The sequence below is a fragment of the Oryzias latipes genome, chromosome 15, assembly GCF_053564925.1.
Source record: "Oryzias latipes strain Hd-rR chromosome 15, Olatipes_Hd-rR_3.1".
NCBI lineage: Eukaryota > Metazoa > Chordata > Actinopteri > Beloniformes > Adrianichthyidae > Oryzias > Oryzias latipes.
In genome coordinates this window covers 17,129,448-17,149,289 of record NC_136251.1, presented here as the reverse complement: position 1 = coordinate 17,149,289, position 19,842 = coordinate 17,129,448, and positions in this window count along the sequence as shown.

Genomic DNA, 19,842 nt, shown 5'->3' with positions numbered 1-19,842 from the left:
CGCTGAGAAAAGCAACTTTGCGCTGATATGCAAGACTTTACAGTAGGGTAGTGCATGCACAATCCATGTAAAACAGCTGATTTCGTCACAACGAAAGGCAAGTTTCCCGCTCATCTCTGCGTCAGAATCAGCTGATTCACGTTGATCGCATTACACTCAAAGAGTTATTAAATGCCATAACTCTTTGACATCTAAATAATCTGTGTTATCCAGGTCTCAGGGACATAGTTGATGTTAAAGAATAAACTGGTTCATTTGCCCTTGTTTTACTCACAATTGATATTTGTCTTGATTTTTTTAATGTTTACTGAATATGTCAAATAAACCAATAGGCTCATTTATTTATATGGTCCAGTTGGATAAGTGTTGTCATAATCTAACAATGGGTATCTAATAACATTTTAAGCTGAAGGGCACTTGGTGTGTTCAACTCTTAACACCCTGTGCAGCCGATCACTTTATTCAATGATGGCCTAAAAGAAGTAACATTGTTTCTAAAGTTCCAAAGTACACACTGCAACTTTGCCTCATTTGTGCACTTAATTAATGAAGATTGTATTTAAAAGCTTGAAATTGGTTCATTTAAAACCCCACTACAGTGGTGTAAGGGAGAGCACTATTAAAAAGATTACTTTTGGCCTGTTTCTGTGTGCCTGTGTATGTGGGTACCAGTGTTCTTAGCAAGATTAGGTCCTTCAATTCTATATCTGAGCCAAACCATATGTAATGGGAGAGTATGAGGCCAAATGTGATTACCCCATGCACATGTGACATCAAAAACAGCTTCTAGCTTTGCTAAAAAGACAGAAAATGTGTTATATTTCTGGCTACACCCTGGCACAATGTAAAACAGCATGGAACCAAACGTGACTTTGAATGAAAAGTAACTTATGTAAACAAAAACAACTGTCACTTTGCATAAAGTGTAATGAAACTTTCTGCTTCTGCTGTCAACAGAGTTTAAGTTTAACCGCTCTCCTAATAAACACTTTAATAGTTTGTGTCCTGTAACACAAACAAACCATTAGTGGCTTCTTACTTTGGGTATAAAGAAAAAATGAAAGCATAAAGGTATAATCTGCACTTGGAGTACAGTGTTATCCAGACAAAGTATTTTCCCTCAGGGCTTTTTGTGCATCACTGTGCAGCTTAAGGCTGTTAACAAGTGTGTTTGAGTGTGCATAGTGGAGTGAGTGGAAGTATTTTGGGTTCATTTTGGCCACAGTCTAAAAATCTCACTGTAACCTACTCCGACAGAACATTTGATGTGTTTTTAACCAAGCTTTGGAGGACTGCTTTTCTTCTTTACTTTCCCTGGTCATAATCCTTTGTGTATGTAAAACTGGTTGATGCATGAGGCATATATGTCTGTTTTTTCTTTCATTAAAATGTTTGGGTTTTTTCATAATTTGCATTCTTCATTTTACCTGAACAAAAATGCAAACCTTGCCACTTTTTAATGGATGGGTAATCCGTGGCTATTCTGAAAAAAACCTAGAGTCTAAATTTCGTGTGGAGATAGAAAAGTTTCAATTTAGTAAATTTAAACTACTCAAAATTTAAACTGGACAAAGAAAAAAAAATGCCAAGAGCCTAGTTTTAGACAAGATTCTTGCAAAAATGGTCTTAACTGACAGGTATTCCTTTGTAAATTAAAAATATGATTTCTTCCCTTAATGAAATGAAAGTCATCTCTTCACCAAACTCACCACTTTTGTTTTTCCCTCCAACTTGACTTTCACTGATAACTTGGAAAACTTTTTATTTTTATTTTTTCTATTTTTTATTTTTTTAACTAAGACCAGTTGTGTGTCAGACTCTTTCAAATTTGTTTTCTTGTAATTAATGCTTAATATTAAACGGTTTAATTGCCCCTGCAATCATTATATAGTATTTAAGTTGTTGATTCTAAACCAGAAATCTTTTTTTTCTTGATCCTTTCCTCGCAAATCATTGAATGGATATTAAAAACTAAGACTGTGTTCTTCCTGATAACACTCTGAACGCCTCTGAATTGCCAAGGACATAGTTGATGCACGGCGGCAGTAATTTATCAAAAAATCGTCTTTGAGTTGCAGGCGGGAGTGTTGGAGCAGAGTAAGCCTGTCACCAATTCCCCTCATCCATCTGTTTACACTCTCTCTTACTAACTTATAGCCCTCACATCCCCAACTAACATTACTGGTGCAACAAAAATGGTGAGCAATATTGAAGCTATCCACTTGTGCAGCTTTGAGTCAGATTCCAGCTCAGACAAGGAAAACAACGGCGTACATGTATCCATTTGCCTTCAAGTGGATGCATCAGAATGGAGCGGAGCAGGGAGCTTGTAGTCTTCTCAGTGCATTTATTATATTTCTATATTATCTATATTTCTATTTTTCATTTGAAAAACCCAGTCGACAATCGATAGTGGAAAAATGTGTCAGTTACACTATAGTTTCCAAATGCAAACCTTATTTTACAGGTGCAGAAATGTAAGAATATTAAGCTCATACCCCATTCGTATATGGCAATTTGAGTTGCTAAAGTAAAGAATTTCAAGCATAGTCTAGAAGAGTTCAGATTAAAGAAATTAAGGGCTGCACCCTGTTGCCTTTCCTGTACCCAATACTGCTACGTTTTTGTATTTGTGCACAAATATAAGCCCTGTTTTGTCATTGTGTGATAAATTTCTATCTTTAGGAGCATAAATTAAACTTTGACAACCAAATTACACTGTAATGAAAGTGATCTTTTCTTTTTTTTTTAACAGCAGTCTGTCATTACTATAATTATGAGTACAGTGGAACATGGAACAAATCCCCACAGAGATGCTGCACGCCTCTGTAGTCTGCACGCCTTTCTTCTTCTGGGTGTGAAAAGCCTGCCAAGTCAAATAATATTCATTTGTTCGTTCCGAGTTTTTTCAACAGTAAATATTTAAAGCCGTAAAGTTGGGTTTTCATGCTTCTTGGCTTATTCTGTGTCAATCTTACTTCTGTGGTATCAGCAGCAGTTAAATTGCCATCACAGAAATTAAAGTTGGTAAATAAATCTACCATTTTACAGAACGTTTGAAAAAACACAAAGGCTGCATTCTTAATTTACAGAGGAACAGACAAACTCACTCTAAAAAAGTGAGATTTGTCAAATTTTGAATTTTTAAAAGCACAGAGCCTCAACGTCAGCACCTGTATCCACCTGCGACCCTGTAGAGAAGCTGACCCATGATCTAACAATGCCATCGATTGACAGGCCCCATAGCTTCTGTCAGCCTCATGTCTCCATTTGAAAGCACAGACTTGCTAACCTCATTAACTATAAGTCAACTTCAGTCAACCTGCTTTTCTGTTTCTGTGCTTTTCTACTCTGTCTTTTTTTCATGTGACTGACATCAAGGCCACCAAATGTCCCTCAATTGGTAGCACTGACTCTTCTTTAGATTTACACCTGCTGCTCTGTCAATGACTTTCCAAGCTCTGGAGACTGCTCTGACTAAACACAGACACGTCTAAAATGTGATGGGTTGAGAGTTGGGTTAAATGGAGGGAACAAGCAGGAGACATAACAGAATAATATTTTCTTGTATAAAATTAAATCTAGGCTTGGACAGTAAGAAAAACAAAGGGACTTAAACTGTGGCACACTGTGTTTAAGTGTAATCGAACAACTTTTACTTCAACATATATTGTACATAACTTTTATTAATATATTAATATATATATATATATATATATATATATATATATATATATATATATATATATATATATATATATATATATATATATATGTCCAGTAGACTTTCAGGCGGTACAACACATAACAGCACATAACAGCAATGCCCAGTGGCTGGTCTCTCTGAGAGAAGAACATAGCAACCTCCCTGAACAGAATCCAGTAACCATCACAGTGGCAGACATCCAAGAAAGAGTCTCAGGTATGAAGAACTGGACAGCACCGGGCCCTGACATGATACATGCCTACTGGCTAAAGAAGCTCACAGCACTCCACGAGCACCTGGCAGCACAAATGAACCAGCTGCTAAGAGATGGGACTCATCCCGAATGGCTAACAGAAGGCCGAACGATCCTGATCCAGAAGGATCCCTCAAAGGGTGCAGTCCCATCCAACTACCGGCCAATAACCTGTCTCTCTCCACAACATGGAAGCTCATGTCAGGCATCATTGCAACCAAGATAAATAGGCACATGGATTAATTCATGAGTAACACACAGAAAGGCATTGGTAGAGACTCCAGAGGAGCGAAACACCAACTCCTGGTTGACAGAACAGTCGCTCAAGACTGCAAGTCACGACACACCAACCTGTGCACAGCCTAGATTGGTTACAAGAAAGCCTATGACTCAATGCCACACACGTGGATCACTGAATGCTTGGAGCTGTACAACATAAACAGGACTCTAAGAGCCTTCATAGGAAACTCAATGAAGCTGTGGAAAACCACCCTTGAAGCCAATGGGAAGCCACTTGCACAAGTGTCCATCAAATGTGGGATATACCAAGGTGATGCTCTGTCCCCACTGCTGTTCTGCATAGGTCTGAACCCCCTCAGCCAAATAATCAACAAGACTGGCTATGGATACCGACTCAGAAATGGGGCCAACATCAGTCACCTCCTCTACATGGATGACATCAAGCTATATGCTAAGAGCGAGCGTGACATTGACTCCCTGATCCACACCACCAGGATCTACAGTACTGACATTGGGATGTCATTCGGGCTCGAGAAATGCAGCCGGATGGTGACAAAGAGAGGCAAGGTAGTCCACACAGGAGGGGTCTTACTCCCAGAAGGAACAATAGCAGACATCGAGGACAGTTACAAGTACCTCGGAATTCCACAGGCAAATGGCAACCTGGAGCAGGCAACAAGGAAAGCTGCAACAGCTAAATACCTCCAACGGGTAAGGCAAGTCCTGCCAGCTCAATGGCAAAAATAACACCCGGGCAATAAACAGCTACGCACTGCCAGTTATCAGATACCCTGCAGGAATAATAAGATGGCCAAAGGAAGAGGTACAGACCACGGATGTTAAGACACGAAAGCTCCTCACCATGCATGGAGGGTTCCATCCCAAATCCAGCACCCTGAGACTGTATGCTAGCCGCAAGGAAGGAGGCCGAGGACTAGTGAGCGTAGAAGCCACTATCCAGGATGAAACATCCAAGATGCATGAGTACATCAAGCTCAAGGCCCCAACTGACAGTGTGCTCAGTGAATGTCTCAGGCAATGGAGAGCAGAGGATACAGTGCTGGAGGACAGATCCTCATGGGAGGACAAACCCCTGCATGGGATGTACCACCGGACCATAACTGAAGTGGCTGATATCAAGAAGTCCTACCAATGGCTAGAGAGGGCTGGCCTACAGGACAGCACTGAGGCACTCATCCTGGCAGCTCAGGAACAAGCCCTGAGCACCAGAGCAATAGAGGCTCAGATCTACCACACCAGACAAGACCCAAGGTGTAGGCTGTGCAAAGGGGCACCTGAAACAATCCAGCACATAACTGCAGGGTGTAAGATGCTGGCAGGTAAATCATACATGGAGCGCCACAATCAAGCGGCTGGAATAATATACAGGAACATGTGTGCAGAATATGGACTGGAAACCCCAAGGTCAAAATGGGAAACACCCCCGAAGGTGGTAGAGAATGAAAGGGCAAAAATCCTGTGGGACTTCCAGATCCAGACTGATAGGATGGTAATGGCGAACCAACCAGACATTGTAGTGGTGGATAAAGAACAGAGGAAAGCCGTTGTGGTGGATGTGGCAGTGCCAAGCGATGGGAACATCAGGAAGAAGGAACATGAGAAACTGGAGAAATACCAGGGACTCAGAGTAGAACTGGAGAAAGCCTGGAAAATTAAGGTGACAGTGGTGCCTGTGGTTATTGGAGCACTCGGGGCAGTAACCCCCAAGCTGGAGGAGTGGCTACAACAGATACCTGGAAAGATCTCAGACATCTCAATTCAGAATCTCCTTTGTCCCCCGTGCCATCAAACTCTTTAACCTCCACTCAGGAGGGGGGAGGAAGACGGAAAAGGAAAGGGAAAGGGCCTGAATGACCTTTTTTTATTATTTTTTTTGTTTTTGTATATGCTGTTTTTCAGATATTTAAATTGTTTCCTACTGTTCTAATTTTCTAGTCACTGTGCTGCTTTTTCCTTTTTCCTATATGTATGTGAACCAGTGCTGTATGTGATGGAGATGTCAATTTCCATGCGGGAACCTCCCAAATGGATAAATAAAGTTGTATATCTATCTATCTATCTATCTATCTATCTATCTATCTATCTATCTATCTATCTATCTATCTATCTATCTATCTATCTATCTATCTATCTATCTATCTATCTATCTATCTATCTATCTATCTATCTGTCATGGCGCCTCTGTCAGTCACCTTCCCCCCTCCCTCTCCTGCTCGGCTCTGGACGCGACCAGCTGGTTCCAATCATCACCTCGTTAAACCGCCTACTTCAGGAGATCCAGGACCTGACGTCAACGCCAGTCCGTTGTTCTTACCACGGTGCATAGTCTGGCTCTCGCATGTCTTGTGCCTTACCTTGGCTTGATCACGCTGATTTTGCTTCTCCGTTCTGCTCTCAGGAATCATCCTCACGAGTGTGCTCCTCGGGCTACAGTTCTCCAGTTCCCCTCTACGTCTTCCCTTCGGATCCAGCAAGCCTCAGTCTCGAGCTCCGTCTGCCTCCACCCTCCAGTCAGCCGCCACGCAGCAACAAAGACTTGGTCACAGACTCTCCTTCAGAGAAATTAAATCTTTCTTATACTTACACCTCGTTTCCGAGTTTCTTCCGGGTTCCAGCGCCTGGGTCCTTTCGAATCCCCACGGGACCATGACAGAACGGACTGGCCATACTCCGGACCCAGCTGACCCGGAAGGACTCCGCCACGCCATATCTGTTCAAGGTACTCTCCTTAGTCGTCAAGCAGACGCCCTTACTCAACTGTCCGCAGTTCAACAGGACCTTTTCCGCAGACTCGACAGTATTACTCATACTCTCGCAGAATTAACAAGGCAACCCTCGAATCCCACAGTCTCAGCTCAAACTGCTGCTTCCGGCAACAACCCGACTTCCGCTGACGCCATGACCCCCGAAAACTTCCGCCTGCAGCCGGAACCATTCAGCGGCGATGTTGCAGCCTGCGGAGGATTCCTCCTACAGTGTCAGCTTATCTTTCAGCAGGCCCCCAGATTCTACCAGTCAGACCACAGCAGAATATCATTAATTGTAAACGCCCTCCGTAACAAAGCACTCCAGTGGGCCCAGGCTTTTTTGGCTTCTAATCCCATTTCTCATCTGCCATTCGATCGTTTCATCGGAGAATTTCGCCTCGTGTTTGATCAGCCTCGCAAACAAGAGGAAGCCACCCGACGGTTGCTTAGCTTAAAACAAGGCAATCGCTCGGTGAGTGAACATTTGATCGATTTTCGCATTTTAGCGGTGGAGGCCGGCTGGCCTGACCCCGCACTCAAGGGTATTTTCTACCAGTCCCTTAATGAGAAAATTAAGGATCATTTATGTTCACAACCCGAACCTGACTCTTTTGAGGAGCTAGTCTCAGCAGCCCTCCGATCTGATGTGCGGCTGCGTGAACGTCAAGCCGAACGGAGCCACAAACCAACCAGTTTCCCTCGGAACCCCGGAGCTCCGGGTCAGGTTTTTTCTTTTCCCGCACACGAGTCCCCCACACATGTTTTGGAGGAGCCCATGCAGATAGGCCATTCAAAACTAACGGCAGAGGAACGTCAGAAACGTCGCAACGAAGGTTTGTGCTTCTATTGCGGGCGTCCCGGTCATGTAATTTCCCAATGTGGAAAACGTTTAAACTCCAGAGCCCCTCGTTAGATGACAGGCCACGGGGGGTCGAAAACGTTCACGTCAAAGAAATCAGGTTTTTGTATGTACCTGTCAAAATTACTCATCAGGGTCAAGTCAGTGAATTTAGTGCTCTCATCGATTCTGGCGCTGAACATAGTCTTATCGACTCACAGCTCGTTAACCACCTCTCGTTGCCTTTCGAACCTCTCGAGTCCCCTATTAACGCTGCCGGATTAGGTGGTAAACAACTTTTTCGCATCACGTCTCGTACCAAACCGGTCCTCATTCTCACCTCCGGCAACCATCGAGAATACCACCAGTTTTTTATCACACAATGCCCTCAGACCCCCATCATCCTGGGTTTCTCCTGGCTCCAAACTCATAATCCACGCATCGATTGGGCCGTTCCTCGCATCACCAACTGGAGTACTTATTGCATGGCAAACTGTCTTCATTCCGCCATTCCCTCCTCTGTTTCCATCACCTCGGAGTCCGAAATGAATATCGACCTGTCCAACGTTCCTTCCTGCTATCACGACCTCAGAACTGTTTTTTGTAAATCCAAAGCCAGTACACTACCACCCCATAGACCATATGACTGTGCCATAGAACTGCTCAACGGCGCCCCACTCCCTAAGGGAAGACTGTTCAATCTTTCCGGTCCTGAAAAGGAGGCCATGGAAAACTACATTCAGGAAGCCCTTTCCCTCCACCACATCCGTCCCTCTACATCTCCAGTCGGTGCAGGATTTTTCTTCGTGCAGAAAAAGGACAAAACCCTGAGACCCTGCATCGACTACCGTGAGTTAAATCAGATTACTGTTAAGGACAAGTATTCACTTCCACTCATTAATTCTGTTTTTGATTCTGTCCAGGAGGCTAAAATATTTTCCAAACTTGATCTCCGTAATGCCTACCATCTGGTCCGCGTCCGTGAGGGTGATGAATGGAAAACCGCTTTCAACACCCCTTGGGGTCACTATGAATACCAGGTCATGCCATTCGGCCTCACGAACGCCCCTGCTGTTTTCCAACGGCTCGTGAATGACGTACTTCGTGATTTCCTAAATTGGTTTGTTTTCGTTTATCTGGACGATATCTTAATTTATTCGTCCAGTCAAACCCAGCATGAGCATCACGTTCGCTTGGTTCTGGAAAGACTACTGGAGAACCAACTATTTGTAAAAGCGGAAAAATGCGAATTCCATACTTCTTCTATCCCCTTTTTGGGGTATATTATTGAAGCCGGTAACATTCGGCCCGATCCGGCAAAGATAGACGCCGTCACTCAATGGGAGGTCCCACAAACCCGCAAAAAGTTACAGCAATTTCTGGGCTTCGCAAATTTCTACAGAAGGTTCATCCGAAATTACAGCAGCATCGCGGCTCCACTCACTCAGCTCACTTCTGTTAATAAGCCCTTTGTTTGGACCCCTGCTGCCGACATGGCTTTTAAAAGACTCAAAGGACTTTTTGTCACGGCACCCATTCTGATACAACCTGATGGCAAGAAACAATTCATTGTTGAAGTAGACGCCTCCGATTCCGGTGTGGGAGCCGTGCTATCTCAGCGCGAAGGAACCTCCAACAAATTAAAACCATGCGCTTATTTTTCTCGTAAACTGAGCCCAGCCGAGCGGAATTATGACGTGGGCAACCGAGAGCTTCTGGCAATTAAACTGGCTCTGGAAGAGTGGCGTCACTGGCTGGAGGGGGCAGAACAACCCTTTATTGTTTGGACTGATCATAAGAACCTCGCATACTTACGCAGTGCAAAACGCCTAAACTCCCGTCAAGCCCGCTGGTGTCTGTTCTTCGATCGATTCAATTTCAACATCACTTATCGACCCGGCAGTCGTAACATCAAGCCAGACGCCTTATCCAGAAAATACTCAGTTACGGAACCTACCTCTGAATCCACTATCATCCCCACCTCCTGTTTTATAGGTAATCTCACCTGGGAGATCGAGAACAAAGTCCAACAAGCCCAAGGTGAGATACCTGATCATGCTACCTGTCCTCCTGGAACTTTGTATGTACCCGACTCTCTGAGATCTGAGGTGTTGACGTGGGGGCACGCCTCTAAGATTGCCTGTCATGGGGGGGTTCGTAGAACCACCAACCTGCTACGTCGACGGTTTTTCTGGCCTTCCTTGGAGAAAGACGTCCGTGAGTACGTGGCAGCTTGCTCAGTTTGTGCTCGCTCTAAGAACTCTAATTCACCCCCCTCCGGACATCTGTTGCCTCTGCCCACACCTAGTCGCCCTTGGTCACACATTGCACTAGATTTTGTTACCGGTCTGCCTCCGTCCCAAGGGCACACTGTAATTCTAACGGTCATTGATCGCTTTTCCAAGGCTGTCCATTTCATTCCACTAGCACAACTCCCCTCTGCCTCCGAAACTGCGGATATCCTGGTCCATCATGTGTTTCGTTACCATGGAATTCCTAGTGATATCGTGTCCGACCGCGGACCCCAATTCACGTCTCAAGTTTGGAGGTCGTTCTGCTCCGCCCTCGGGGCCACGGTCAGTCTTAGTTCTGGTTACCATCCGCAGTCCAACGGGCAAGCTGAGAGGGCAAACCAAGAGTTGGAAGCAGCTCTTCGATGCTTGGTGGCGCAAAATGAAGCAGACTGGTCCAAATACCTCATCTGGGTGGAGTATGCTCACAACACTCACTCCTCTACCGCTACTGGCATGTCCCCCTTTGAAGCCTCCTTAGGGTTCTCACCCCCTCTGTTTCCCTCTCAGGAACTCGATCTGGCAGTGCCCTCGGTCCAGCTCCATCTTCAACGGTGTCAGGACATTTGGCGGCAGGCCAGGGCGGCTCTCCTCCGCACCAAGGAGAGCAACTGCCAGATCGCTAATCGTCGCAGGGTGGTGGGACCCGTCTATCTACCGGGGCAGAGGGTATGGCTGTCATCCCGCAATATTCCTGTTCAGGCGTCCTCTCGTAAGCTGGCACCCAGATACATCGGCCCTTACGAGATCGACCACATCATCAACCCCTCCTGCGTCCGGCTGCGCCTACCTGCTGCTTTGAAGGTACATCCCGCATTCCATATTTCTCAAATCAAGCCTGTCCACGAAAGCCCGTTGTGCCCGCCGTCCGCTTCCCCTCCGCCCGCCCGTATCATTGACGGCGCGCCGGCCTTCGCCGCCAGCCGGGTGTTGGACGTCCGGCGCCGGGGTCGGGGTTTTCAGTTTCTCGTGGACTGGGAGGGTTACGGTCCGGAGGAGCGCTCCTGGATCTCCCGCTCCCTCATCCTGGACCGTTCCCTCATCGACGACTTTTTCCGCGCCCATCCGGACCGTCGTCCTGGACCGCCTGGAGGCGGTCGTTGAGGGGGGGGTACTGTCATGGCGCCTCTGTCAGTCACCTTCCCCCCTCCCTCTCCTGCTCGGCTCTGGACGCGACCAGCTGGTTCCAATCATCACCTCGTTAAACCGCCTACTTCAGGAGATCCAGGACCTGACGTCAACGCCAGTCCGTTGTTCTTACCACGGTGCATAGTCTGGCTCTCGCATGTCTTGTGCCTTACCTTGGCTTGATCACGCTGATTTTGCTTCTCCGTTCTGCTCTCAGGAATCATCCTCACGAGTGTGCTCCTCGGGCTACAGTTCTCCAGTTCCCCTCTACGTCTTCCCTTCGGATCCAGCAAGCCTCAGTCTCGAGCTCCGTCTGCCTCCACCCTCCAGTCAGCCGCCACGCAGCAACAAAGACTTGGTCACAGACTCTCCTTCAGAGAAATTAAATCTTTCTTATACTTACACCTCGTTTCCGAGTTTCTTCCGGGTTCCAGCGCCTGGGTCCTTTCGAATCCCCACGGGACCATGACACTATCTATCCAGAAAAGCGCAGTGCTAGGAACAGCTAAGATACTGCGTAGGACCCTCAAGCTCCCAGGCCTCTGGTAGAGGACCCGAGCTTGGAGGAGAAACCACCCGCGGAGGGTGAGAGGAAATGTTTCTATATATATATATATTTATGAATAAAACAGTTTGAAAATTTGTGATGTTTTGCAGTGTTCTGTTTGTTTATTTTCTTTATTTTAAGGAGGAAAAAAAGCATGTCTTTTAGCCCTTCTCTTTTCTCATTGTCCTATAAATCAGTTTGGTTGGACGACTAAAATAACTTTTCTTCCACAAATTAGAAGTCAGAGCTACAGTCCCCGAATTGGGGCTCCTTGTTATATCCTGTGTGACGACACAGCCTGTCTGTTACCTGTCCTACATGCTGACAGCCCAGTTTATGGGGATTTTTGCCAGCCGGAGATTTTCAGCTTCATCAAACTTCCACAGGATGAAATAATGCAAGTTTCCTCCTCAATTTTTTCTGGAAACCCTATACTGTTTATCATCATGCCCTGCATGTGTGTTCAAGATCATTGGATTGTTGGGCTGCTTCTCATAATACTGACAGGTCAGAAACTTAGCCATCTATGTTTAAAACAGCATGGAAGGAGCTTCTGTGTTGATATGTCCTAAACCCAAAAAACACCAGACTGTTAGACACCGGAAATTTCCATCCCAGCATTCCTTTAAAGCAGTGCTTCTCAAATAGTGGGGCGATGTGATGCCAGGGGGGGCGCCTAGTAGTGGCAGTTTTAGGCAAAGGTAATACGGGCAATTGTCCGGGGCGCAAAATTAACGGGTGGGAGTGGGGGGTGGTGGTGACAACGTGCTCAGTGCTTGGAAAAAAATCTGCGCCTCTATTTGTTTCCTATTATCTGTTATATGAGTGCGTTTGTAACAGCCTGAAACCTGTGAACTGCCGTCCGTGGCAGCTGCTCCCGTTTCCTGTCACACATGGCTGCGTGTGTGAGAAGGAGAAGGGAGGGGTAGTGGGCTCAAGCTGCCAGGTGGAACAGCGCACGCTGAGCGCTAGATTGCGCAACACCAGGATTATCACGTGCCTTTAGATGACTCAGCTCATGCTAATAATGTTATTCTTTATGAACTATTGTAGACATTTTGATGAGGTGTCTTTATTTTCCATGAATGTATTCTTTGTCTGTCGTTTAGTTGGTGTCAGTATTTGACATAAAGACAGCAGGTAATGCAGGAAAACAGCTGCACTTTTTGAGATCATAAATAATCGGTCATTCAGAAAAAAAATGTTTTTTTACCTATTTCTGAAGAAGAAAAAAAAGTTTAATATATTGGTGCTGTTGTGTTAATGTTTCAGATCAATTTAGATTTAATATTATTTATTGATTGAATTATTTTTCTCAGCATCAAATGGTTCAGTTGGTCAAAATGTCTCTAGTTTAAATAAGGACTGACAGATTTTTTTTATTTCCGGCACTAAAAGCTACTTTTCTGTTTTAGACTATAACAGGGTTTCTGTGCAGCAAAATAAAGGTAATATCTGTTATAAGTGGACTTATATTTCTTTTTTCTTTTATTAATATTAAAAGATACAATTTTCGGTATGCTTACACATTTTTTTAGATACTGGGGGGGGGGACATTTTCTTTTTCCAAGGGGGGGCCTGGCAAAAAATAATTGAGAAGCACTGCTTAAAATTAACCGTCTTGGTAACACTTTATATTAAGATTCCTTAACAAGCTTTGTTAACACATTAGCAAGCATTATAAATGAATTTATAGGGTGTTAGTAAGACATTTATTAGTACAATAAGTCTAACAAGGTTTATTAAATTACTTAGTTAACACATATACAAGCATTATTATTAGGATGTTTTCAAGATGCTAATGATGCATTTACTGATATTATAGGTGCCTAACAAATGTGTCAGTGTTAATAAGCTTAATAAGATTTTTTAACAACCTTTGTTAACAAATTAAGAAGTATACCATTACCAGCTCGCATCCAAACTTGTTAGGTAGGAACGGGAACAGTTGCCATTATAATCGATTTAATTTGCTTGTAATCGATCAAAAACATTAAAAAGAAGTTCCAAAAAGAGAACTGCATTTTTTCAGCTGCGGTCCATGAATCCTTGCTTTGCCTGTCCTCTCGCAATCCAAAATTCATTCCTCTTTCACAGCATGCAAAGGTGGAGCCTCTCGAGGCTGGAGGAGCTGAAGTGAGGCATTTCCTTCCTCTCATTACTCTCTTGCAGGAGCATAATAAGGAGGTAAATGCCACTGAGGGAGCCAACTAGGCACATTAGCATAATGAAAACCCACCAGATGTAGAGTTTTACCTGCCTTTACTCTCAATCTATGGATTTGGTTTCTATATGGCATGACATAATCAACTTTCTGTAGTGTTTAAATGTTCACTTGTAGCTTTTAAGGGGAACAAAACGAGTGAAAATAGGATTTTGCTGGAAGCATGCTTGGAGTGAACAGAATTGTCAGTTCAGTAAAATGTACTGTCAAAACACAGAAGACAAATTGGTCCAAATTCTGATTTGGAAGCAGCTTGAGGTGCAAAGAGGATTTTGTGAACCGATTCAACTAAAATAATACTTACATAAAACCGTACAACAGCTGATAGATAAAGAGCCCTATATCAATGCCAAGACTGATAAAGTTTCAGCTTATTTATTGAAACAATTGCTGGGTACATTTCAAATACTGACTTCTCCAGTAGTTTAATAGATGCTTTGGGGTAAAACGTTTAAAGGCTAAATAGTATGGAATTCAAAAAAATTTTTTAACTGTTCAAACCCTGTCTTTTTCTTTTCATTTGATAGGCAATTAAAAATCTTACATTGCTTCCAATGCATTAATTAAACTAAATCCTCACCCTTTTTTTTTTCCCAATATTGACTACATTTTCCTAATAACCTTTAACCCTACAGTGATGATTCTGATTAGTGTTTGTCTATCTTGTAAGCCTCATTTATTTTTTTATTTTTTTCGCAATAGTTTGCAAACATGGCAAATGTGTGACAAGACCTGAAGAAAGTCATGAACACAAAGTAGGGGCTGTCATCTGGACTTAGTTTTTAAAGTTGGAAGATGTTTTACCTCTTATCCAAAAGGCTTTGTGAATTCTGAATTGACAAACGAGTTATACTCCGATGATGGCATCAACGTGGATGAATGAGTCTTCATCGACACACGAACAGAAAGGTTTAAAGGCACAAGTACTAACATGAAATGACTGAAACCATACTGTAAACAGCACTGAGGACACTCATTAACTCAAACAGCAGCAGCTGTGATAATTACAAACTCAAACCTGCTGTGGTTGGGATGAAGAGGCAGGAAAAAAAAAGTTAAAGAAAATGGTAAAAAAAAAAAAAAAAGCAAAGGACAAAGAAGCTATAAAGCTAAAAAAATGCATAAAGCAATGGCATAATGTTGGTGACCTTTCATTTACTAATTTACTAAACCTTTATGAGTCAGAAAAAGTTAATTTAAAGAATTTTCAGATGAACTTTAGTCCCATTGATAGAAACCTCACCTAGGTTTTGTGGTCTGAAAATCAAAGGAAAAAATTAAAAGTGCAGAAAAAGGTTTATTTAGACCAGGGGGCTACAACCTAACGCTCTGGATCTACATGTGGCTCTTTTTTTTTATCTCCGTTGTTGCTCTTTGGCTTTAAAAAGAAATGCTAAAATAATAAATTGGTTAGTTGTTTTACATTGTATGTATTTTATTTTGAAAGAAACTGAAGATGTGCTGCCATATGTAATAAAATAAATCAAAATTATTTATACATAGATTAATATAAAGTGACTATATAATTCAATTATTGTAAATATTTAAAAGCTAACTAAATTTGTTAAAATAAATGTGTCAATGACCGCAAAAATATATACAAAAAAAATTAAACATTGAAATGAGACTGTATGGCTCTTTTTGGTCAGTATATATAAGAAACTGGCCCAAATGGCTCTTAAGTGTTAAGGTTAAGGTTGTAGACCCCTGATTTAGAGAGATTAAATGTGCTTCCAACCTGTGATTTTCTCAAAGGTTGTTGTTGAGCTGTCTGCTAAGCAGTGATTCCACTGAAGCTAAATGCCTATCAGAATTCAGTGCAACAGGCTCACTCAAAGTGATCCTTAAAGGATTAAAAAAGGAAAGAAAAGCAAATTCTCAGATAAGGGAAAGTTAAGTTAAAAATGAGATTTTGTAGCTAATGTAATTATAGACAGATTCAGTACCAGTTTATCTTAAAAAATTACAAATAAAATAAAAAATATATAAATATAAATATATTATAATAGTCACAAAAAACAAGCATATCTCAATGTTTCAGTTTCAGGACGCAACAAACTGCTGTAAAAACATAAGATTTCCCCAGACTTACTGAAATTAGTTCAGTAATTCAGTCAATTTGTCAAAAAGTTGAGGTAATAAAGTTATACATATTCCTATTAACTTGCCTAGAACATTGTTGCAAGGAGTTAGACACTTATTAGCTGTTGAGTCGGCTGTTGCTAATTTTTAATTCAGTTAAAAAGGAACAGTCTGTGAGGTCTGTCCTTTTGTGTGCCAACTTAATCTATTTCTGCTATTTTTCTTTCATTGATATTTATTCAGTTTTGGTTAAAACTATCATTTGAATCCACTGGACATTTATGTTCTAGTCAGCAAAGTCTTGGTAAATTTAAAGTCATATTATTTATAATCACAGCTGAGAATCCATGTGTTCAATTTAGCATGTTTTTATGAAAACTTTTGCTGCATTGTAAAATTCTAAAACCAGAACTGAAAACTTGATATTGGGTGTAGTTTTTATGTAGTAAAAAAAGTATTGAATTTGTTCATCTGAGCTTTACTGAAATACAGCATTCTAATCTTATATATATATATATATATATATATATATATATATATATATATATATATATATATATATATATATATATATATTGTATTAAACATTAGAAAACACTAAGAATACAATTAAGAGAATAAAAAATAAATAAATTAAGACTGCTAAATTCCATTTTTAGAACTGTTTTGTTATTAATCCAGCATCATTTTTACAGAATAGTTTCCATTGATTATTTTTTTTTTTAGGTTGGTGAATGATGACTAAAAAATAAAATTAAAAAAATTCTGCCTAAACTGACTTACCCCACATCTCCCATTAATGCCAGAGGTAACAAGGTTTTTGGTAAGCCATGCGGTACTATTATCATAATCTGGGAAAAACAGAAAGATATTAATTTTGTGGCATAACTCAAAGGGGACAAACTGACCCTTGAAGTCAATGTAGTCACCAGTCTAAGGTACTGGACTGCCAGCAACTAAAAAACGATTTTCTTGTGCTGGCTGAATATAATTCTATACAGAGCTTAGCGTTACACTTTTATGTGATTTTTATATGATTCTTTCCCTAAATGAGGTCATCGTTTTAATGATTGCTCTCATTGTTGTCATTATTGATTTTCTACTGCTTAACTGTCAAATTCAGTTAATTATATTCAATTTTGCACAGGTTCTTAAATATTACAGTTTAGAGAAAATGAACAAAAAAATTAATACATAAAAAAATACGACACTTTTACATTTGTCCCTCCCCCTTATAAATAGATTATTATAGAGATACAAATAATCAGGGTAGAATTTTGTCTCTGTCCATGTGTTTATTCTGAAATGAATGAAATGACTGTGCTGATCACTTTTTGGGAACCATGGACCATCCATCTGTTTGCTACAGGCGTTTGTATCTGAAGAAGTCTGGCAAAGCGGTCGTCTATGGAAGAAATAAAATGCGGCAGTCACCAGATGTGAGATAACTGCAGGTAATCTGTACGTGTGCATGCATGCAAACGATGCAGAAGGCCTTTTCCACCACTCCCAACCTTTTAAAGTCACAACCCCCAACACATACAGAAAATTAGACGCAATTTTCAAGCAATTATATGAGTTGAGATAATTATTGATTAGCCTGACTGAGTTTCTCAATCTTTACAAATTAGCCTTTTGTCGTTCGTAACGTGCTAGTTCTTTAGTATGAGCTGGAAGGTGATGTTTTCTTCTCTTATGTGTATGTCTTTTTTGTCACTTTTTTTTATTCTTTTCTTTTTCCCCTTTGGTAAACAGCCAAAAAGTTCCACATATTATTCAGTTTAATTTAACCTGTTTCTCTTTTTTTTGTGTGTGTAAATACTCAAAAACAAAAATAGCACTGTGCAAGCAAATGGGTAAAACCAGGAAATACATTCTTGTGTCAGATCAGACAATGTGTTTAAAAAAATTAATGTACCTTTCAGAATAAAAGGACTTGTAAAGCCCATTGCCTGTTTGAATGAGATGCAAGAAAAAAGTATTTACTCCATTATGTTAATTATGTCATACTTAATATTTCAGGAATGACTGAAACAAAACAAACAATTGATTAAAAAAAATCATTTAAATACTTTTGAAAACGTTTTACATTGTATTTTTTTAATTGTAACTATAACTACCATATGAGTCAAATATAATCTGTCTCCATTTCCTGTGGAATTTCAATTGGATTCTTTTAAATTGTGATTTACAAACTTTTAGGCATCACACGGAACCGTTACATCTTAGCTGTGCGTTCCATTGTATTTATGTTTTTCTTCCTCTCTAAGAAATGTTTGTGCCTCGTTTGCAACAGAAAGAACAGTGGAATGGTGTTAAGGTATATGTAATAAAATCTTCACATGAGGTAATAAACAGACCTGTGGTGGACCATATTCTGGCCATTACTCCTTGTTTTTTTTAGTAATCAAAACTGCAAATTCCTGAGAGATGTCACAATGCTCGTCCCAGATAAATTCATCTCTTGAATAAGACATCTAAATGTGTTTTGTGGTTACCTTGGCTGGAACAAAGTTAAATCTGAGTAAAGTCATTTGAATATTAAACACGTGAAATACAGAGATTTAGCAAGAACTGCTTTAGTGGTCTTGATAACCATGAGGGGTCAAATACAAGCTTTCTTCCAACAACAAACCTAATTTTTGAAGTGTTGGAAAGAAGAGTGGAAAAAACCACAACTCAGTAACACAATAGAGTCATAAAAAAAAAGTCCAATAAAACAACCTCTTTAGTGTGAGATTTGTCTAAGCAAATAACATGTAATGATTAAAAAAACATAGATGTGTCATAAATGCAAATATAGCTTGATTTCAACTCGGATTTAAAAAAAAGTCTGTTGTCCAAATAACTTCCAACTGTTCTTCAAATGGTCAGAAATGTTCAGGATTCAAAGATTAGTTTTTATTTCATTCAGAAAACACAAAAATATTGAAATTATTGTTTATTTTCCTGAAAGAAAACACCAAAAAGATTTAATCTACCCAAACTAAAAACAATTGCACAACAATACAATCATTTTTTACATGTTTTTTTTTGACACACTTGGGGAAAACTGAGGTCATTCTTGCATTTCGGGTTAAATGTTTAGGAAAATCACAAGTTTAGTGTAACACAGATATGAGGGCTACTGCATAAAAGTTCAGAGACAACTACGACTCAGTCTAAATAAGTCATCTTTTTTTCTACATCTGATTTTTGTACCTGCTTGATTATTAAGACAAAAAGTTAAAAAAGAAATCTCTCTATCATATCTAGTGGAAGTGCAGGAAATTAATAAATATTCCAACATCCAATTCTGCCAACTGCATAAAAAATTAAAGTTTTGACATATTTTAGGTTCTGACAATAATACACGTTTTCCTTACATGTTTGATCTGTTTAGACACCCCAGGGCTTAAAGGTCTTTGTGATGTTTTTATTATTATTTTGTTGTTGTTGCCATAAATAAATCCATTTGGCCCTGTCACAACACCTCAGTAATAAACCCAGAAGGGAAAAAGTGACACCTGTCATAAAACGCAATAAGAAGTGAACTTTGACTGAAGGCTTCTGTCTAAGAGGAAACCTACTACCTGAATATTGTTAAAAGTCGAGAAATAGTTTGCAATAATGATTAAAACAAGATTTTTGAGGTAACTCCAATGTTATGATGTGCAACTTAGTTAAAATTAGACAATTGTGGCTTTGGGCAGAAAGGGCATTGAAATACCAGTCCAATCATCTTTTGATCTATTGTAAAAGCGTTCAAAGTGTTTTCGAAATTAT